We start from the raw sequence: 19,820 nt of genomic DNA on the forward strand, positions 1-19,820 counted from the left end.
ATCAATATATGTATAATTTTCCACTTTTACAAAGTATAGGCTATGTCCTTGGGAAACCCCAAATTTATACTTAGCCAAATTTCCAACTTCGGCAAACTCGGTTGCCTAGCTCGTCAGCACCTCCGCACGATCGCCACACGACTCACCAACCCGTCATTCACCTCATCGCACATCTTCGCCGGTTTGCTCTTCGTTTGGTCGCAAACACCCAAACCGTGTACACCTGCCCACACGCAGTCCCACTTGCCAACCTTTGACAAATGCCCAAATCATTTGAACAACACGTAGTACTGCCTGCCCAACTCCATGAAATCCGGTTCCAACCTTCGTTCACCTTCGTGCACACTTGCACGATGGGCGGGCGCTCACCTAAGCCACCAAGACACCCACACCAAGCCTTCGCACAAACGAGCGCCACTGTTCACCATGTGCGCCTCACCCGATCACCGGGCACACCTTCGCCCGCACCTTCACCCAACACCAAGTGCAACCTTCTACCATGCGACTCTCCCAAGAATCGGCGCATGAGATGTGCGCCTTCACCTTCTTGCCTTGCGCACTAGAAATCTACGCACTTATCTTCCTTAGCGAAGATGTGATGATTGAATGAATGTTTAAATGCTCCAACGCTTTCCATAATATATACCCATCGTAAGGTGGAATGGTGGCTTGCCCAGCCGACCACCCAACGCCCACACTGCATCGCAAAAAGCCCTTCATCGAAGTCGGCCTTCGTTCCAAGTGTGGTTGGCCTCAAACCAAATCGTTTCATGCTCCTATGCGTATGTATATGCCAAGCCTCCTCCATAACGTCGCATAATATCATCGCATATCCAAGGAACCTTGCATACATCATCGCATAGTTCGTCGGACCGTAGTTCACACGCCCAACCGAGCACTCACCGACAGTCGCACTTTGGGCTGGAGCTGCAGGACCTTACATCCTCCTCCACCTGAAGTCGTTGTCGTCCTCGACAACATATCATCCTGGTAGCCATCCACCAAGATCATCAAATATCCATGATGTCAACTCCTCCACATACTGCAAACATCCCTGCATCATATGTAGAACCATCGTTTCCACCATGTCTCGCCTCAACAACCAATTGTCACCAAGATCACCATACTAAGGTATACACCTCATCGGTATGTCATCCATCAGAGATCATCTCAATCCATGATCATCGATCACCCTGTCACAATCTCCACATGCTACTCTCCATCACAGAAGTCTGGTCCCTCCATCCAAGCTACATCCTCATTGCAACATCTCGTGTCGACCTCATCATGTGTCATCCTGTCAGCTACTACCATGATACTTCAACACAATACCAACACATCTCTGCACACTTCGCGACCCCATGTTTGAACTAGTTGGGTAGCTAATCCAACTGTCACGCTCAAACCATGAGAGTGAACATCCTCATGCCACCATCAATTGTTTCTCTAAACACCCTGTCACATCCTCAACTCGATCAAGAATCCATCTCCATATTAGTAAGTCGTGCTCAGGTCCATGAAGTAGTCCTCATCTCATCTGCAACATGTTGTCCATGATGTTTAGTGTCAATGTGCTACATGAAATTAGCCACATCTATCCCAACATCATCTATATGTGTATCTCTTCCATATTAAGAGATCATCTCATCAATCTCCAACTCTCGGTGTGCCACATCCAGGTCCATGAAGCCACCTCCATCATATCTACAATGTGTCATCCCTAAAGTATACCATAGAAACAAGTATACACCTGTCTCATCTATCCACGTGCTGCCCATGATCATAGATTAATCAGCTCCCATGTCAAAAGATGGTTGAGTCTCAGCTCAACCCATGCCCAAGTGTTTCCACCAAGGCATCATCATCATCGTAACTCCATCACTCCAAAGTGTCTCATATCGATCCTCCACATCAAGTCACTCTTTCAAGCCATACCCATGCATGTACTTGAAAGTATGCACATGCATCAAAGTCCCTGACCTCAGCTCCTCGATGCATTAGATCCTCCAAGTCCACCATATATGAAGTTCCTCTAGAAGTCACAACAATCTCATGTCATCATGAGCTCCATGAGTCATCTCCAACCAACATCTCAACAAGCATACAAGTCTTAGCCCAAAGATCTCTACAAGATGCCTTAGCTCTCCATGTAGTAGGAATGCCCCATAGTCTGCTCATAACTCCATCCATGTCCATGGTCTTGTTGTACATAAGTGCACAACCTCTCCATTGGCTCATAAGTAATAAGTCCCCATGTCACATCAGCAAATCCATCTGCACAACACCTCTGCCTTGGCACTCCTCATTGGATGCCCATAAGTGACACCTCTTCAAGTGCTCTTGCACAATGTCCCTGCATAAGACTGCCATGCTCCATGTCTCCAACCTGATGTCCATGACTAAGTTGCCCATGTAGTCCAAGCAAGTAGACCCATCACAACAATCGATCATCCCCATCCAAGTCTGCAATCTTTGATCTAGTGAACTCGGTCACCCAACCATATCATCATCATCACGAGTCCCTTCCATCATAGCTCCCCCATTGATGGTTCCACCAAGACTTGCTCTTGGTCTCGACTATGAGAAGTCCACCCAAGCATCATCGTACCTCAAGAGTGTGCCCTTCAATCTATCCATGAGCCATGCTGGCCAATTAGCCAAAGTGACTAAAACATGACCCACTCCTCCACTACGATCATCATGTTCCTCCCTTGTCACGGGCCTTTGTACCTTCTATCATAAGGTCACAAACAATCCCAACAAGTCCTGCAATAGTCAACAATCCTTGCTTCTCCATACAAGGTCTCATCATAGTCATCCATGGTAAGATCCTCCCTAGCACCGGCAAACCGACTTTGCCCTTTCCTGCATATGGTCCATCTACCAAATGCTCAAGTGAAACACAAGTATCAATAATACTTACATCATCATCATGAGGCTCCTCCATGTGAGTATCCTCATCCATGATCAATATCAAGTTCATCCTCCATCGTTGTCACATCTGCACATCCTCAATCATCACGGCTTCCTCTTCCTTGTCAGCACAATCTACAACTTCACCTTGCTCCAATGTCCCACCAAGTTGAAGAAGTTTGTCTTCAACATTATTTTCCAAGACTTCAAGTTCCTTCCAAAATCGGGGATTCTCTTCTTTCATCCACTTCAACCTGTATAAGGTAAGCAAGAGCTTCCCTTTGCATTCTTCCAAACTTGCCATGCCTTGTCGTTCAGCTTGGACCAAGCACTAAGCTTCACCCCTGCTAAACATGTTTCACCATTCACCAACATCACCAAGTTCCTTGCAACAATGAACCAGCCCTTGTTCCACTTGTATGTGAAACTAGCTTCCTTCACCTGCAAGTACCTGCGTCCACTCTCATCAACTGTCAAGTGCATCCACACCTGCACTTCGTCAAGTACCAGCTCTGATACCAACTGTCACACCCCTACACCTGCGGTAATCTTTCAACCGCTTATAGCGAGGTGTGGCACTACCAACCGTTTTCTTTTCACCAATACTTACGATTGTAGACTACGCCTTAACATTCCATACTTAGTTTTGTTTTCGTTACCAAGTATTATTAATGTGCCTTGATACCAATGAGCACCCATACACATTCATTATCAACAACATTATACAAGAGAAATGCACAATAGTATAAAGGGAGGGGCAACTCCCTGCAATATGAGATGAGTCTGCCCAAATATCAATATATGTATAATTTTCCACTTTTACAAAGTATAGGCTAAGTTCTTGGGAAACCCTAAATTTATACTTAGCCAAATTTCCAACTTTGGCAAACTTGGTTGCCCAGCTCATCGGCACCTCCGCACGGTCGCCGCACGACTCACCAACCTGTCGTTCACCTCATTGCACGTCTTCACCGGTTTTCTCTTCGTTTGGTCGCAAACACCCAAACCGTGTACACCTGCCCACACGCAGTCCCACTTGTCAACCTTTGACAAATGCCCAAATCATGTGAATAGCACGTAGTACCACCTGCCCAACTCCACGACATCCGATTCCAACCTTCGTTCACCTTCGTGCACACTTGCACGATGGGCGACCACTCACCTGAGCCACCAAGGCACCCACGCCAAGCCTTCGCACAAACGGGCACCACCGTTCCACGTGCGCGCCTCACCCGATCACCTGGTGCACCTTTGCCCGCACCTTCACCCAACACCAAGTGCAACCTTCTACCGTGCGACTCTCCCAAGAATCGGCGCATGAGATGTGTGCCTTCACATTCTTGCCTTGCGCACTAGAAATCTTCGCACTTCTCTTCCTTAGCGAAGATGTGATGATCGAATGCATGTTTAAATGCTCCAACACTTTCCATAATATATACCCATCGTCATGTGGGGTGGTGGCTTGCCCTTCTTGCCTTGCGCACTAGAAATCTACGCACTTCTCTTCCTTAGCGAAGATGTGATGATTGAATGAATGTTTAAATGCTCCAACGCTTTCCATAATATATACCCATCGTAAGGTGGGATGGTGGCTTGCCCAGCCGACCACCCAACGCCCACACTGCATCGCAAAAATCCCTTCATCGAAGTCGGCCTTCATTCCAAGTGTGGTCGGCCTCAAACCAAATCGTTTCATGCTCCTATGCATATGTATATGCCAAGCCTCCTCCATAACGTCGCATAATATCATCGCATATCCAAGGAACCTTGCATACCTCATCGCATAGTTCGTCGGACCGCAGTTCACACGCCCAACCGAGCACTCACCGACAGTCGCACTTTGGGCTGGAGCTGCAGGACCTTACATCCTCCTCCACCTGAAGTCGTTGTCGTCCTCGACAACATATCATCCTAGTAGCCATCCACCAAGATCATCAAATATCCATGATGTCAACTCCTCCACATACTGCAAACATCCCTGCATCATATGTAGAACCATCGTTTCCACCATGTCTCGCCTCAGCAACCAATTGTCACCAAGATCACCATACCAAGGTATACACCTCATCGGTATGTCATCCATCAGAGATCATCTCAATCCATGATCATCGATCACCCTGTCACAATCTTGACATGCTGCTCTCCATCACAGAAGTCTGGTCCCTCCATCCAAGCTACATCCTCACTGCAACATCTCGTGTCGACCTCATCATGTGTCATCCTGTCAGCTACTACCATGATACTTCAACACAATACCAACACATCTCTGCACACTTCGCGACCCCATGTCTGAACTAGTTGGGTAGCTAATCCAACTGTCACGCTCAAACCATGAGAGTGAACATCCTCATGCCACCATCAATTGTTTCTCTAAACACCCTGTCACATCCTCAACTCAATCAAGAATCCATCTCCATATTAGTAAGTCGTGCTTAGGTCCATGAAGTATTCCTCATCTCATCTGCAACATGTTGTCCATGATGTTTAGTGTCAATGTGCTACATGAAATTAGCCACATATATCCCAACATCATCTATATGTGTATCTCTTCCATATTAAGAGATCATCTCATCAATCTCCAACTCTCGGTGTGCCACATCCAGGTCCATGAAGCCACCTCCATCATATCTACAATGTGTCATCCCTAAAGTATACCATAGAAACAAGTATACACCTGTCTCATCTATCCATGTGCTGCCCATGATCATAGATCAATCAGCTCCCATGTCAAAAGATGGTTGAGTCTCAGCTCAACCCATGCCCAAGTGTTTCCACCAAGGCATCATCATCATCGTAACTCCATCACTCCAAAGTGTCTCATATCGATCCTCCACATCAAGTCACTCTTTCAAGCCATACCCATGCATGTACTTGAAAGTATGCACCTGCATCAAAGTCCCTGACCTCAGCTCCTTGATGCATTAGATCCTCCAAGTCCACCATATATGAAGTTCCTCTAGAAGTCACAACAATCTCATGTCATCATGAGCTCCATGAGTCATCTCCAACCAACATCTCAACAAGCATACAAGTCTTAGCCCAAAGATCTCTACAAGATGCCTCAACTCTCCATGTAGTAGGAATGCCCCATAGTCTGCTCATAACTCCATCCATGTCCATGGTCTTGTTGTACATAAGTGCACAACCTCTCCATTGGCTCATAAGTAATAAGTCCCCATGTCACATCAGCAAATCCATCTGCACAACACCTCTGCCTTGGCACTCCTCATTGGATGCCCATAAGTGACACCTCTTCAAGTGCTCTTGCACAATGTCCCTGCATAAGACTGCCATGGTCCATGTCTCCAACTTGATGTCCATGACTAAGTTGCCCATGTAGTCCAAGCAAGTAGACCCATCACAACAATCGATCATCCCCATCCAAGTCTGCAATCTTTGATCTAGTGAACTCGGTCACCCAACCATATCATCATCATCACGAGTCCCTTCCATCATAGCTCCCCCACTGATGGTTCCACCAAGACTTGCTCTTGGTCTCGACTATGAGAAGTCCACCCAAGCATCATCGTACCTCAAGAGTGTGCCCTTCAATCTGTCCATGAGCCATGCTGGCCAATTAGCCAAAGTGACTAAAACATGACCCACTCCTCCACTACGATCATCATGTTCCTCCCTTGTCACGGGCCTTTGTACCTTCTATCATAAGGTCACAAACAATCCCAACAAGTCCTGCAATAGTCAACAATCCTTGCTTCTCCATACAAGGTCTCATCATAGTCATCCATGGTAAGATCCTCCCTAGCACCGGCAAACCGACTTTGCCCTTTCCTGCATATGGTCCATCTACCAAATGCTCAAGTGAAACACAAGTATCAATAATACTTACATCATCATCATGAGGCTCCTCCATGTGAGTATCCTCATCCATGATCAATATCAAGTTCATCCTCCATCGTTGTCACATCTGCAACATCCTCAATCATCACGGCTTCCTCTTCCTTGTCAGCACAATCTACAACTTCACCTTGCTCCAATGTCCAACCAAGTTGAAGAAGTTTGTCTTCAACATTATTTTCCAAGACTTCAAGTTCCTTCCAAATTCGGGGATTCTCTTCTTTCATCCACTTCAACCTGTATAAGGTAAGCAAGAGCTTCCCTTCACATTCTTCCAAACTTGCCATGCCTTGTCGTTCAGCTTGGCCCAAGCACTAAGCTTCACCCCTGCTAAACCTGTTTCACCATTCACCAACATCACCAAGTTCCTTGCAACAATGAACCAGCCCTTGTTCCACTTGTATGTGAAACTAGCTTCCTTCACCTGCAAGTACCTGCTTCCACTCTCATCAACTGTCAAGTGCATCCACACCTGCACTTCGTCAAGTACCAGCTTTGATACCAACTGTCACGCCCCTACACCTGCGGTAGTCTTTCAACCGCTTATAGCGAGGTGTGGCACTACCAACCGTTTTCTTTTCACCAATACTTACGATTGTAGACTACGCCTTAACATTCCATACTTAGTTTTATTTTTGTTACCAAGTATTATTAATGTGCCTTTATACCAATGAACACCCATACACATTCATTATCAACAACATTATACAAGAGAAATGCACAATAGTATAAAGGGAGGGGCAACTCCCTGCAATATGAGTCTGCCCAAATATCAATATATGTATAATTTTCCACTTTTACAAAGTATAGGCTAAGTCCTTGGGAAACCCTAAATTTATACTTAGCCAAATTTCCAACTTTGGCAAACTTGGTTGCCCAGCTCATTGGCACCTCCGCACGGTCGCCGCACGACTCACCAACCTGTCGTTCACCTCGTTGCACGTCTTCGCCGATTTTCTCTTCGTTTGGTCGCAAACACCCAAACCGTGTACACCTGCCCACACGCAGTCCCACTTGTCAACCTTTGACAAATGCCCAAATCATGTGAATAGCACGTAGTACCACCTGCCCAACTCCACGACATCCGGTTCCAACCTTCGTTCACCTTCGTGCACACTTGCACGATGGGACCACTCACCTGAGCCACCAAGAAACCCACGCCAAGCCTTCGCACAAACGGGCACCACCGTTCAACGTGCGCGCCTCACCTGATCACCGGGTGCACCTTCGCCCACACCTTCACCCAACACCAAGTGCAACCTTCTACCGTGCGACTCTCCCAAGAATCGGCGCATGAGATGTGCGCCTTCACATTCTTGCCTTGCGCACTAGAAATCTGCGCACTTCTCTTCCTTAGCGAAGATGTGATGATCGAATGAATGTTTAAATGCTCCAACACTTTCCATAATATATACCCATCGTCAGGTGGGGGTGGGATTTCGAGGTGGAACGCTTTGACCTCCCTCCTTTCCGTGGAGGTGGCCATAGGGGAAAAGTATTCATCATCGAGTCGGTAAAGCTATGGGAAATCTCCTAGGTTGCCTGTACATAGGGTGCAGGGGGTGCGGAGCTTCCCCATCACTCCTCTTGTTTGGATATGTTCTTGTATTGTGTAGCGAGCCTCTTGATTTGCATTTATTTCCTTCCTTTGCCTTCGCATCGGGGTTTCCACAGGCAGTCAAGTGATCGAGGTCCACCGTTGCTGCTGTCCGGGTGGACTCCTAGGTGGCCTCGGTGCGTGGCGTGGAGGGTTGGGGGGTATTTCTTAGAGAGGTTGTGGGATCGGTTGGTCTTGTTGTTTTGTTTCCTTCCGTTTCCTTTGCATTGAGGCTACCGCAGGCGATCATGTGATCGAGGTCCATCTTTGCTGCTGTCCAGGTGGACTCCTAGGTGGCCTCTCTACGGGGAGGGTTGGAGGGAGCTTGTTGTTTCAATTGCGTATGTGCTCGTGGTCCAATGGGGAGGAGGCTTGCTACTATAGTCATCGATGGTGGGGGCTATCTGGAAGAAGGATTTCAAGGTGGAACGCTTCGACCTCCCTCCTTTGCGTGGAGGTGGCCATAGGGGAAAATTATTCATCGTCCGGTCGGTAAAGCTGTGGGAAATCTCCTAGGTTGTCTGTACGTAGAGTGCATGGGGTGCGGAGCTGCCTGATCCCTCCTCCTGTTTGGATATGTGTTCTTGTATTGTGTAGCGAGCCTCTTGATTTGCATTTATTTCCTTCCCCTTTTCCTTCGCATCATGGTTGCCGCAGGCGATCAAGTGATCGAGGTCCACTGTTGCTGCTATCTAGGTGGACTCCTAGGTGGCCTCGGTGTGTGGCATGGAGGGTCGGGGGGCATTTCTAAGAGAGTTTTTGGGCTCGGTTGGTTTTGTTTTATTTCCTTCCGTTTCCTCTACATTGAGGCTGCCGCAGGCGATCACGCGATCGAGGTCCATCGTTGCTGCTGTCCGGGTGGACTCCTAGGTGGCCCCTGTGCGGGGAGGGGTGGGTTGGGGGGAATTTCTGAGGGAGGTTGTGGGCTCTATTTGTCTTGTATGATTTCCTTCCCTTGCCTTTGTGTCGAGGCTGCCGCAGGCGATCATCCGATCGAGGTCCACTATTGCTGCTGTCCGGGTGGACTCCTAGGTGGCATCGGTGCGGGCGCGGGGAGGTTTGCATGGCCTCTCTATGATAGGATTTGTGTGGTCGGTCATCCTCTTTTTATTTTCCTTCCTTTTCCTTCGCATCGAGGCTGCCACAGGCGGTCGGGAGATCGAGGTCCATCGTTGCTGCTGTCCGGGTGGATTCCTGGGTGGCCTCGGTGTGGGGCGGGGAGGGTTGTGGCTCATTTATAATATAGAGGTTGCGTGGTTGGTCGTTCTCCATTTGTTTCCTTTGCATCGAGGCTACCACAGGCGATTGAGTGATCGAGGTCGACCGTTGGTGCTGTCTGGGCGAACTCCTAGGTGGCTTCGGTGTAGGGCGTGGAGGCCTTTGGAGGCATTTCTAAGGGAGTGGGTGAGTGATCGCTCATTTTCTTGCTGGTTGGGCCGTGGCTGCAAACTCCAAAGTAGCTTTGGTGTGTTGTGTCTTGGCAGGTCTGCCCATTTGTTCACCATGTCCTTGGCATGTTATGTGTGCTTCCTTCTTGGGATGCAAGAGGTGCAAGGCATAAAAGTTTTACATGATATTTTGACATCTCTTTGACTTGATGGGTGTTCAGGTTGTCTCTCGGTAAGAGAGCACCCAAAATTCCCTTTTAAGTGGGATGGTACTACCTGGTTGATCCTGCCAGTAGTCATATGCTTGTCTCAAAGATTAAGCCATGCATGTCTAAGTATGAACTAATTTAGACTATGAAATTGCGGATGGCTCATTAAATCAGTTATAGATTTTTTTATGGTACCATACTACTTGGATAACCGTAGTAATTCTAGAGCTAATACGTTCACCAAGTCCCGACTCTTTCGAAGGGATGCATTTTTTAGATAAAAGGTCGGCGCGGGCTTGCCTGCTTCTCCGGTGAATCATGATAATTTCTGCCCTATCAACTTTCGATGGTAGGATAGAGGCCTACCATGGTGGTGATGGGTGACAGAGAATTAGGGTTCGATTCCAGAGAGGGAGCCTGAGCAACGGCTACCACATCCAAGGAAGGCAGCAGGCGCGCAAATTACCCAATCCTGACATGGGGAGGTAGTGACAATAAATAACAATACTGGGCTCATCGAGTCTGGTAATTGGAATGAGTACAATCTAAATCCCTTAATGAGGATCTATTGGAGGGCAAGTCTGGTGCTAGCAGCCGCGGTAATTACAGCTCCAATAGTGTATATTTAAGTTGTTGCAGTTAAAAATCTCGTAGTTGGATCTTGGGTCGTAAAGGTCGGTCCGCCTACTCGGTGTGCACCTGCCCTTCCATCCCTTTTGTCGGCGACGTGCTCCTGGCCTTAATTGGCTGGGTCGCAGTTCCGGCACTATTACTTTGGAAAAATTAGAGTGCTCAAAGCAATATTATGCTCTGAATAAATTATCATGGAATAACGTGATAGGAGTATGGTCCTATTGTGTTGGCCTTCAGCACCAGAGTAATGATTAATAGGGACTGTCGGGGGAATTCCTATTTCATTGTCAGAGGTGAAATTCTTGGATTTATGAAAGGTGCACCATTGCGAAAACATTTGCCAAGGATGTTTTCATTAATCAAGAATGAAATTTGGGGTCTCGAAAACGATCAGATACCATCCTAGTCTCAACCATAAACGATGTCGACCAGGGATTGACGGATGTTGCTCTAAGAACTCCGCCAGCACCTTCTGAGAAATCAGAGTGTTTGGGTTCCGGGGGGAGTATGGTCACAAGGCTAAAACTTAAAGGAATTGATGGAAGGGCACCACCAGGAGTGGAGCCTGCAGCTTAATTTGACTCAACACGGGGAAACTTACCAGGTCTAGACATAGTAAGGATTGACAGATTGAGAGCTCTTTCTTTATTCTATGGGTGGTGGTGCATGGTCGTTCTTATTTGGTGGAGCGATTTGTCTGGTTAATTCCGATAACGAACGAGACCTCAGCCTGCTAACTAGCTACGTGGAGTTTCCCCTTTGCGGCCAGCTTCTTAGAGGGACTATGGCCGTTTAGGCCATGGAAGTTTAAGGCAATAACAAGTCTGTGATGCCCTTAGATGTTCCTAGGCCACATGTGTGCTACACTAATGCAGCCAACGAGTTTTTATTCTTGGTTCGAGGGGATCGGGAAATATTCTCAAATTGCATCGTGATGGGGATAGACCATTGCAATTATTGGTCTTCAATGAGGAATTCCTAGTAAGCGCGTGTCATTAACTCGTGTTGACTACGTCCCTGCCCTTTGTACACACCGCCCGTCGCTCCTACCGATTGAATGATTCGGTGAAGTGTTCGGATTGCGTCGATGATGGTGGTTCGCCACTGTCGACGTTGTGAGAAGTTCATTGAACCTTATCCTTTAGAGGAAGGAGAAGTCATAATAAGGTTACCGTAGGTGAAACTGCGGTAGGATCATTGATAGCAGGGGTTTTCTTTTTTGGTTCGGGTTGGTTGGGTTTCGATTGCAATGTGGGACTTTGTGGTGCGTCTCTAGGGGAGCGGGTTTGATGTTTGGGGGGGACATTTTTGGTTGCTTGTCTCGAGGTAACATTTTTTTTTTCTTGTGTGCTTGCAAGCCATGCTTGTGCTTGTCCCACCCATCCTTTGTTTTTCTTCCCCCCAATGTGTTTCTGCAGGGGGTTCGGAAGCTTGTTTCTTGGGAGCCCTTCCGACGATCTGTTCGGCCGGGCATGGTTGCTACAGAGTTGAGGTGCTTGGTAAATACGATGGATAAATTTAGACTCATTCATAGCGGCGGTGCTCGGTCTTTTGTTCGTTGGAAGGCATGGGCCAAGGGTGTGGGCTTCCATAGTTGGTTCTCTCGAAAAGGCTGCGGCAGTTGATGTGTTGCTTGGGTGAGCTTTTTTGTTGGTGGTTGGGTCGAGGGAGTGGTTGCGCGCGCACCTGGTAGCGCAAACCTTCCATGAGGGGAGATTGTCGGGGTGCGGTCAGTATGGGATGGATGAAGAGTGGTTCAAACCATTGGGCTAGCCACCCTATTCCCTCCCGACCGTTCCTCAACATGCCCTCGCGGAAGGGTAGGGTGTCCAGGTTGTAGGTTTTAACCCTGTACAGAAATTACCTGCATACGAATTCTTAAACAAAGAAAATAAACAATGCGAGAGCATAACCCATAAAACACATATGCACAAAGATTTTTTCCTGGATCCCAAAACCGGGACTACCAGCTTGATTTTTCATTATGTTCCTTTCAATGTTACAATACATATTTATACATGCCGAAGCATCCAATACCATGGACCGAAAACCATCGCGTCCAATACCATGGACCGAAAACCATCACGTCCAATTCCATGGACCGAAAACCATCACGTCCAAAAAAACATGTGCGAAAATCATGCACAAAACCATAGGTGGGTCCGCCCAACCTAACATATGGTCCAAAACCAAAATTTTCCGGGGCGCTGACCCGGACCCCATAAAGTGGGGTTACAGGTGCCCTTCAAACCCCCTATTAACTACGTGGAAAGAATATAACACACTACGTGGAAAGAATATAACACAACCCAACAATCTCCCACTTGTTGTTTTCTTTCCACAGGGGGCCACAGGAGAGCTTAGTCATTTTTTCAGCCCTGAGATTCCCATTGCTTCTCTACACCAAGAGAACTTCTCAGAGCTCACAGATTTTGTCAATGCATCTGCAGTATTCTTCAAAGTGTCCACCTTTACCAGCAACACCTTTCTTTCTTCTATCATATCCCTCACAAAGTGATACTGAACATCAATGTGCTTTGTCTTTGAATGATAAGCAAGGTTCTTTGCCAAGAAAATTGCACTTTGGCTGTCACAGTCTATTCTTATAGCTCCCTGTACTAACCCCATACTTGAACACAATCTCTGCAACCAAACTGCTTCCTTGCTTGCATGAGTGGCTGCCATGTATTCTGCCTCTGTAGTTGATAGTGCCACTACAGATTGTTTCTTACTCATCCAACTGACTGCACCTCCAAATAGGTTAAACACATACCCACTTGTAGATCTTCTCTGATCCAGATCTCCAGCCCAGTCTGCATCAACAAAGCCATGAATATCCAACACTCTGTCCAATCCTAGTCTTCCTTGGTAGCACAAACCATAATCACTAGTGCCACGCAAATACCTGAAAACCCGCTTCACTGCTGTCCAGTGCTCCTTCCCAGGTTTTGACATAAACTTGCTCAATACTCCCACTACATGTGCAATGTCTGGTCTAGTACAGACCATTTCATACATCAGGCTACCCACTGCACTTGCATATGGAACACGGGACATGTCCTCTTCCTCTTCTTATGTCTTGGGACACTGTTCAGAAGATAACCTCACACCTACAGGAATAGGAACCTTCACCGGTTTACTATCCTGCATATTAAACCTCTGGAGTATTGTCTCGGCATACTTCCTCTGGTTTAACCAGAGCTTCCTCTTTGACGGATCTCTTTTAATTTCCATGCCCAAAATATAGTTTGCAGCACCAAGATCTTTCATGTCGAATTTGGAGGACAATTGGGTCTTCAAATCCTGGATAATTTCTTTGTCATTTCCAACCAGCAACATATCATCCACATACAAGACCAGATAAATAATACGGTCACCAATTAATTTAAAATACACACAATGATCTGCTTTGCTTCTGGTGAAGCCATGTCCCCGTATAAATGTATCAAATTTCTGATACCACATCCTTAGTGACTGTTTTAACCCATACAGAGACTTCTTTAACTTGCATACTAGTTCTTTCTTACCCTTCACCGCAAAGCCTTCAGGTTGCTTCATGTAGATTTCCTCTTCCAAATCCCCGTGAAGAAATGTTGTCTTCACATCCATCTGTTCTACCTAAAAATCAAAAGCAGCAGCAACAGATAAAAGTAATCTAATAGAAGTTACCTTGGCAACAGGAGAAAAAATATCACCAAAATCAATTCCCGGCACCTGGGAATAACCTTTTGCTACAAACCGAGCTTTGTATTTCTCCACCTTTCCTTCTGCATTTGTCTTCTTCTTGAACACCCATTTTCTGCCAATGGGTTTCCTTCCAGCCGGAAACTCCACCAGATCCCAAGCCTCATTTTTGTGCAAAGATGCCATTTCATCGACCATGGCCTCTTTCCAGAGTTTTCCATCCTCTGAATCCACTGCTTCCTTCACAGTTCTGGGATCATTATCAGTAACAGACAAAGCAAAATTTGAACTGAAAGCAGATGGACTATACCTTTCTGGTTGCCTTCTTTCTCGAACTAATCTTCTCACAGCCGGAGTTTGTGGCTCTTCATCTTCTGATTCCTCCTCTGCTGCAGAGTCTGATTCTTCCCCCTTTGGCTCAAACTCTATCTTCTCAGGTTCCTTTGGTTGGACTTCATGTTGAATAACATCTTTTACCTCTCTGAACAACACATCTCGGCTGTACACAACCTTCCGTGTGAATGGGTTCCAAAGCTTATAACCCTTTAAACCATCCTTATACCCAATAAAGATGCACTTTTCAGATTTACTTTCCAACTTGGTTCGTTTCTCCTTTGGAACATGTACATATGCATCACATCCAAATACCCTTAGATGTGAAAGAGAGGGTTTCTTACCAGTCCATACTTCTTATGGAGTCTTATCCTCCAATGCTGATGAAGGTGATCTGTTGATCAGGTAACATGCAGTATCCACTGCCTCTTCCCAGAATTCCTGTCCTAACCCGACACCACTGAGCATGCTTCTTGCCCTTTCCATCAACGTCTTGTTCATTCTTTCTGCGACTCCATTTTGCTGAGGTGTATATGGAGTAGTCTTCTGCCGTGCTATACCACACTTCTTACAAAATTCTTCAAATTCCTTGCTGCAAAATTCTCCACCATTATCTATCCTCGGCACCTTTATCTTCTTCTCTGTCTGATTTTCCACCAGAGCCTTAAATTCTTTAAACCTGTCAAAGACTTCAGATTTCTTCTTAAGAAAATATATCCATGTATTCCTTGAGAATTCATCTATGAATGATACATAGTACACAGACTTACCCAGTGATGGAACCTTCACAGGTCCAAACACATCACTGTGCACAAGCTCTAATATCTGTTTCGTCCTCTTACCACCAGAGGGGAAACTCACCCGATTTTGCTTCCCATATACACAATTTTCACAGAAATCAAAATTCAGAGAGCTATTATTCATACCTTCTACCATACCTTTACCATGAAGTATTCGAAGGCCCTTCTCTCTTTGATGCCACAACATGGTCTTCTCTCCAGAGACCACTAGATTCTCTACTCCATTTTCAGGAACCATAGAACTATTACACCCATCAACAACAGTGCTACCTTGCAGCTTGTACAGAGTTCCAATCCGAACTCCCTGCATTAATATCAATGCTCCTCGAACCATCTTGTAGGTATCTTTCTCGAACACCGTCTTTACACCTGCATCATCCAACTTGCTTACAGAAATCAGATTTCTGGCCAATGCAGGAATATGTAGAACCCCTGGAAGTGTTCTAACCCTTCCACCTTGCAACTTCAACTTTGCTTTTCCCCGACCAGTGATTCTAGCCTTCCTATCATCTCCTAAGAAGACATCACCACCATCGTATTTCTCATACTCGCAGAACCACTCTCTATGGGGAGTGAAGTGAAAGGATGCACCTGAGTCAATCAACCATGCCTCATGATCTACATGTGTACTTGAAGAAGCCAAGTACACATCCCCACCTTCATCTGAGGTGGTTTTCGCCTCTGCAGAAGGAGCATCATCAGATCCCTTTCCTTTATCAGGAGCTTTAGATTTACAATCCCTTCTGAAGTGCCCTTCCTTTCCGCATTTCCAGCACACCACCTTTGTAGGTTTTCCTGGAGATTTAGATCTCCCACTCGATGACTTATTTTTGTTTCTGTTCTGGGACCGTCCTCGTACAGACAAGGCATCACCATTCTGGTTGTCCATATTTTTCCGTCTCATCTCCTCCGTCAGCAAGGCTGAGACTATTTCATCAAACTGCAAAGCAGTTGCATTGCTACCTATTGCAATAACCAGACTATCCCACGAATCTAGTAGAGAACACAACAGACTAATGCACTTATCTTCGTCTGAAATTTTAATATCAACAGATAATAACTGACTTACCACAGTATTAAACACATTCAGATGCTCTGTCACCGAGTCTCCATCTTTCATCCTCAGGTTATACAACTTTTTCCGCAGGAACAGTTTATTCACCAGAGACTTAGATTGGTACAAAGTCCCTAACTTGACCCACAAAGCCTTTGCCGCAGCTTCCCCTGATACATTCAGCAATACTGAATCTGAGACACACAATGGTATTGTGCTCTTTGCCTTTCAATCCAACTTCTTCCATTCTTCATCGGTCACTCCTGATGGTTTACTACCCGGATCTACCGCGATCCACTGATCTTTATCCACCAACAGATCCTCCATCTTGAGTTTCCACAACTCAAAATTCTAACCATTGAACTTCTTAATCTCTATCTTTCCACTGCTCCCCATCTTCTTTCACCACCAGAATCAATCTCGCAGATCTCCCACTGAGCAGGGTCTACCACAGGCCCGAGAAAAACCCCTCAGCAACAAAGGCGTCCCCTTGAAGCCAAAACAACTCTGATACCAAATGTAGGTTTTAACCCTGTACAGAAATTACCTGCATACGAATTCTTAAACAAAGAAAATAAACAATGCGGGAGCATAACCCATAAAACACATATGCACAAAGATTTTTCCCTGGATCCCAAAACCGGGACTACCAGCTTGATTTTTCATTATGTTCCTTTCAATGTTACAATACATATTTATACATGCCGAAGCATCCAATACCATGGACCGAAAACCATCACGTCCAAAAAAACATGTACGAAAATCATGCACAAAACCATAGGTGGGTCCACCCAACCTAACATATGGTCCAACCCAACATAGGGGGTTACGGGTGCACTTCAAACCCCCTATTAACTACGTGGAAAGAATATAACACACTACGTGGAAAGAATATAACACAACCCAACACAGGTAATGAAAAACCCATCCCTTGGTCTGAGCTTCATTAAGATCGCAATTTTCCCCGCCAACGGGCATGAGGGTGGCAATATTATCTCGTGCCTTTGCCGTTGAGGGAATTCCTCGTCCTCTCGTGACCCACTCCCCTTCTAAGGGAAAAAGAAGTAGCGGGTTGTGTCTTTGTTCCTCCCTTTGGATTGTGGGTTTTTTGTGGGACTTGCGTCATTTCTTTGTTTCGTGGTGTGCACTTTGCGAACGTCCCTCTCTCTAGTGGCCTTGCACCATCGATGTATTTGTGGCCCGCGGCTTTCTCCAGCATTGAGTGTCGGCCCGTGACAACTCCTCTTTGGAGTTTGATTCTTTGACCCCCGTTGACTCTCTCTCTGGAAAGGTTGTTGGGTGTTTTGTACATGGAGGGGTGCAATGGTGGGGTGGGTTTGTGTTATTGGCAGCAGTCTATTTGTCATTTGAAGCCTTGTGCCGCTGGGTTGGGGGGTTGTTTGCCTCTCAGTGACGTGCTCCAAACACTGGTCTCATTGTGGCCCTTGTCCTTTCTATTGGTCAATTTTAGGTTGTGATTTATTTGCTTGGTTTTTTGCTATGTTGTAAAGCTAGAAAGGGTGTTGTGCTAAATGCATGTGGGAGGGTGTGAAGATGTGGGACGCTTTTTTGATTGGGTGCCTTGTTTGATTTCTTTTTAGTTAGCAAAAATCTACTCGGGGTGCTGTTGAGCTTATCCCTTTTCTTGGGATCTTTGTTTCTTTGGTGTTGTTTTCTTCCCTTCTTCCTTTTCCCCCTAGCTTTACGGAGGAGAGGTGGGATTGTTGTGGATTGGTGTTCGGGAAGGACGAAAAGTAGTGTGAGTTCCCAGGGTGGCCACCCTAGTCCTTCTCGATCGTCGTCCCCTGCAGTTCCCCCCTTTTTCTGAAGGCACGGGGTTTTGGAAGCTTGTTCTCTGTTTAAGCCTCCCCTTGTGAGCCAGTAGCCACGTTTGATATCTCTTGCTTTCCTATTGTTTTCTTCCCTTCTTGCTTTTGGCCCATTAGCTTTACGGAGAAATGGTGGGATTGTTATGGATTGGTATTCAGGAAGGACAAAAAGTAGTGCGAGTTCTGAGGGTGGCCACCCTAGTCCTTCTTGATCGCCGTCCCCAGTAGTTCCCCCCCCTTTTTGCGAAGGCACAGGGGTGGGGAAGCTTGTTCTCTGTTTGAGCCTCCCCCTATGAGCCGGTAGACGCGTTTGATATCTCTCCTTCTTTCATGTTGTTTTCTTCCCTTCTTCCTTTCGGCCCCTAGCTTTACAGGGAAAAGGTTGGATTGTTGTCGATTGGTGTTTGAGAAGGACGAAAAGCAGTGCGAGTTCCCAGGGTGGCCAACCTAGTCCTTCTCGATAGCCGTCCCCTGCAGTTCCGCACTTTTTGCGAAGGCATGGGGTTAGGGAAGCTTGTTCTCTATTTGAAACATCCCCTTGTGAGCAGGTAGCCACGGTAGATATATCCCTTTCTCTCTTGTTGTTTTCTTCCCTTCTTCCTCGTGGCCCCTAGCGTTACGGATAAAAGGTGGGATTGTTGTGGATTGGTGTTCCGGAAGGATGAAACACAGTGCGAGCTCCCAGGGTGGCCACCCTAGTCCTTCTCGATCGTCGTCCCCTTCAATTCCCCCCTTTTGCCGAAGGCACGGGGCTTGGGAGGCTTGTGCTTTGTTTTCTACCCTTTTCTTCCTTTCGGTCCCTAGCTTTACGGAGAAAAGGGGGAATTGTTGTGGGCTGGTGTCGGGGAAGGGCTAAAAGTAGTGCGAGCTCCCGGGGTGGCCACCCTAGTCCTTCTCGATCACTGTTCCATGTGTTTTCCCCCCTTTTGCGAGGGCATGGGGCTGGGGGAGATTGTCCTCTGTTCGAGCCTCCCCCTGTAAGGGGGTTAGACACCTTTGTTTCTCTTTCTCTCATGCGTTTTTCCTCCTTTTGCCCCTTGGCCTTACATTTGTTGTGGGGGGTGCCCCTATTCAGTTTTGTGGCTAATTTTTCGGTAATACGTGGAAACGACTCTCAACAACGGATATCTCAGCTCTTGTTACGATGACGAATGTAGCGAAATGTGATACTTAGTGTGAATTGCAGAATCCTGTGAATCATCGAGTTTTTGAACGCAATTTGTGCCTGAGGCCTTGGTCGAGGGCACGTCTGTCTGGGCGTCGCATCCCATTCAAACGCGCTCCCTGTAATATGCTAGGGAGCAGCAGAGCTGGTCATTCGTGCCCCATGTGGTGCGGTCGGCTGAAATACCTCAAGTGATGTTTCGTGGCGTGCGTCGGCGAGCGGTGATATTGTCCCCTTGGATGGCAGTCAGCGTTAGCTAATGCGGGCTTTGTGTGTCATCGCTCGAACTTGCTTTGCTCTCTCTTGTCCTCCCATGGGGTAGGGCGGATTTAGCTCCAACTTTGTGACCTCATCTCAGGT

At 46.7% G+C, this 19,820-nt stretch overlaps 2 non-coding genes and 1 pseudogene across 2 annotated transcripts in view; all 3 read left to right on the forward strand.

Moving 5' to 3' along the window:
• The first annotated feature begins 10,026 nt into the window (after window positions 1-10,026).
• On the forward strand, window positions 10,027-11,795 carry LOC149265679 (18S ribosomal RNA; annotated as a pseudogene).
• Window positions 11,796-19,404: 7,609 nt separating this feature from the next.
• On the forward strand, window positions 19,405-19,558 carry LOC149265680 (5.8S ribosomal RNA). The gene has a single exon (XR_016261390.1). It is a non-coding gene; the product is annotated as a 5.8S ribosomal RNA (ribosomal RNA).
• Window positions 19,559-19,804: 246 nt separating this feature from the next.
• Window positions 19,805-19,820, forward strand: part of LOC149265681 (25S ribosomal RNA) — a 3,418-nt gene continuing 3,402 nt past the window's right edge. Inside the window, exon 1 of the ribosomal RNA XR_016261383.1 lies at window positions 19,805-19,820. This exon is cut by the window's right edge and continues 3,402 nt beyond it. This is a non-coding gene — a ribosomal RNA (25S ribosomal RNA).

Source organism: Pinus tabuliformis, chromosome 6 (genome assembly GCF_031772625.1).
Source record: "Pinus tabuliformis cultivar Carrire ecotype Pingquan chromosome 6, CPIR1, whole genome shotgun sequence".
NCBI classification, from domain to species: Eukaryota; Viridiplantae; Streptophyta; class Pinopsida; order Pinales; family Pinaceae; genus Pinus; species Pinus tabuliformis.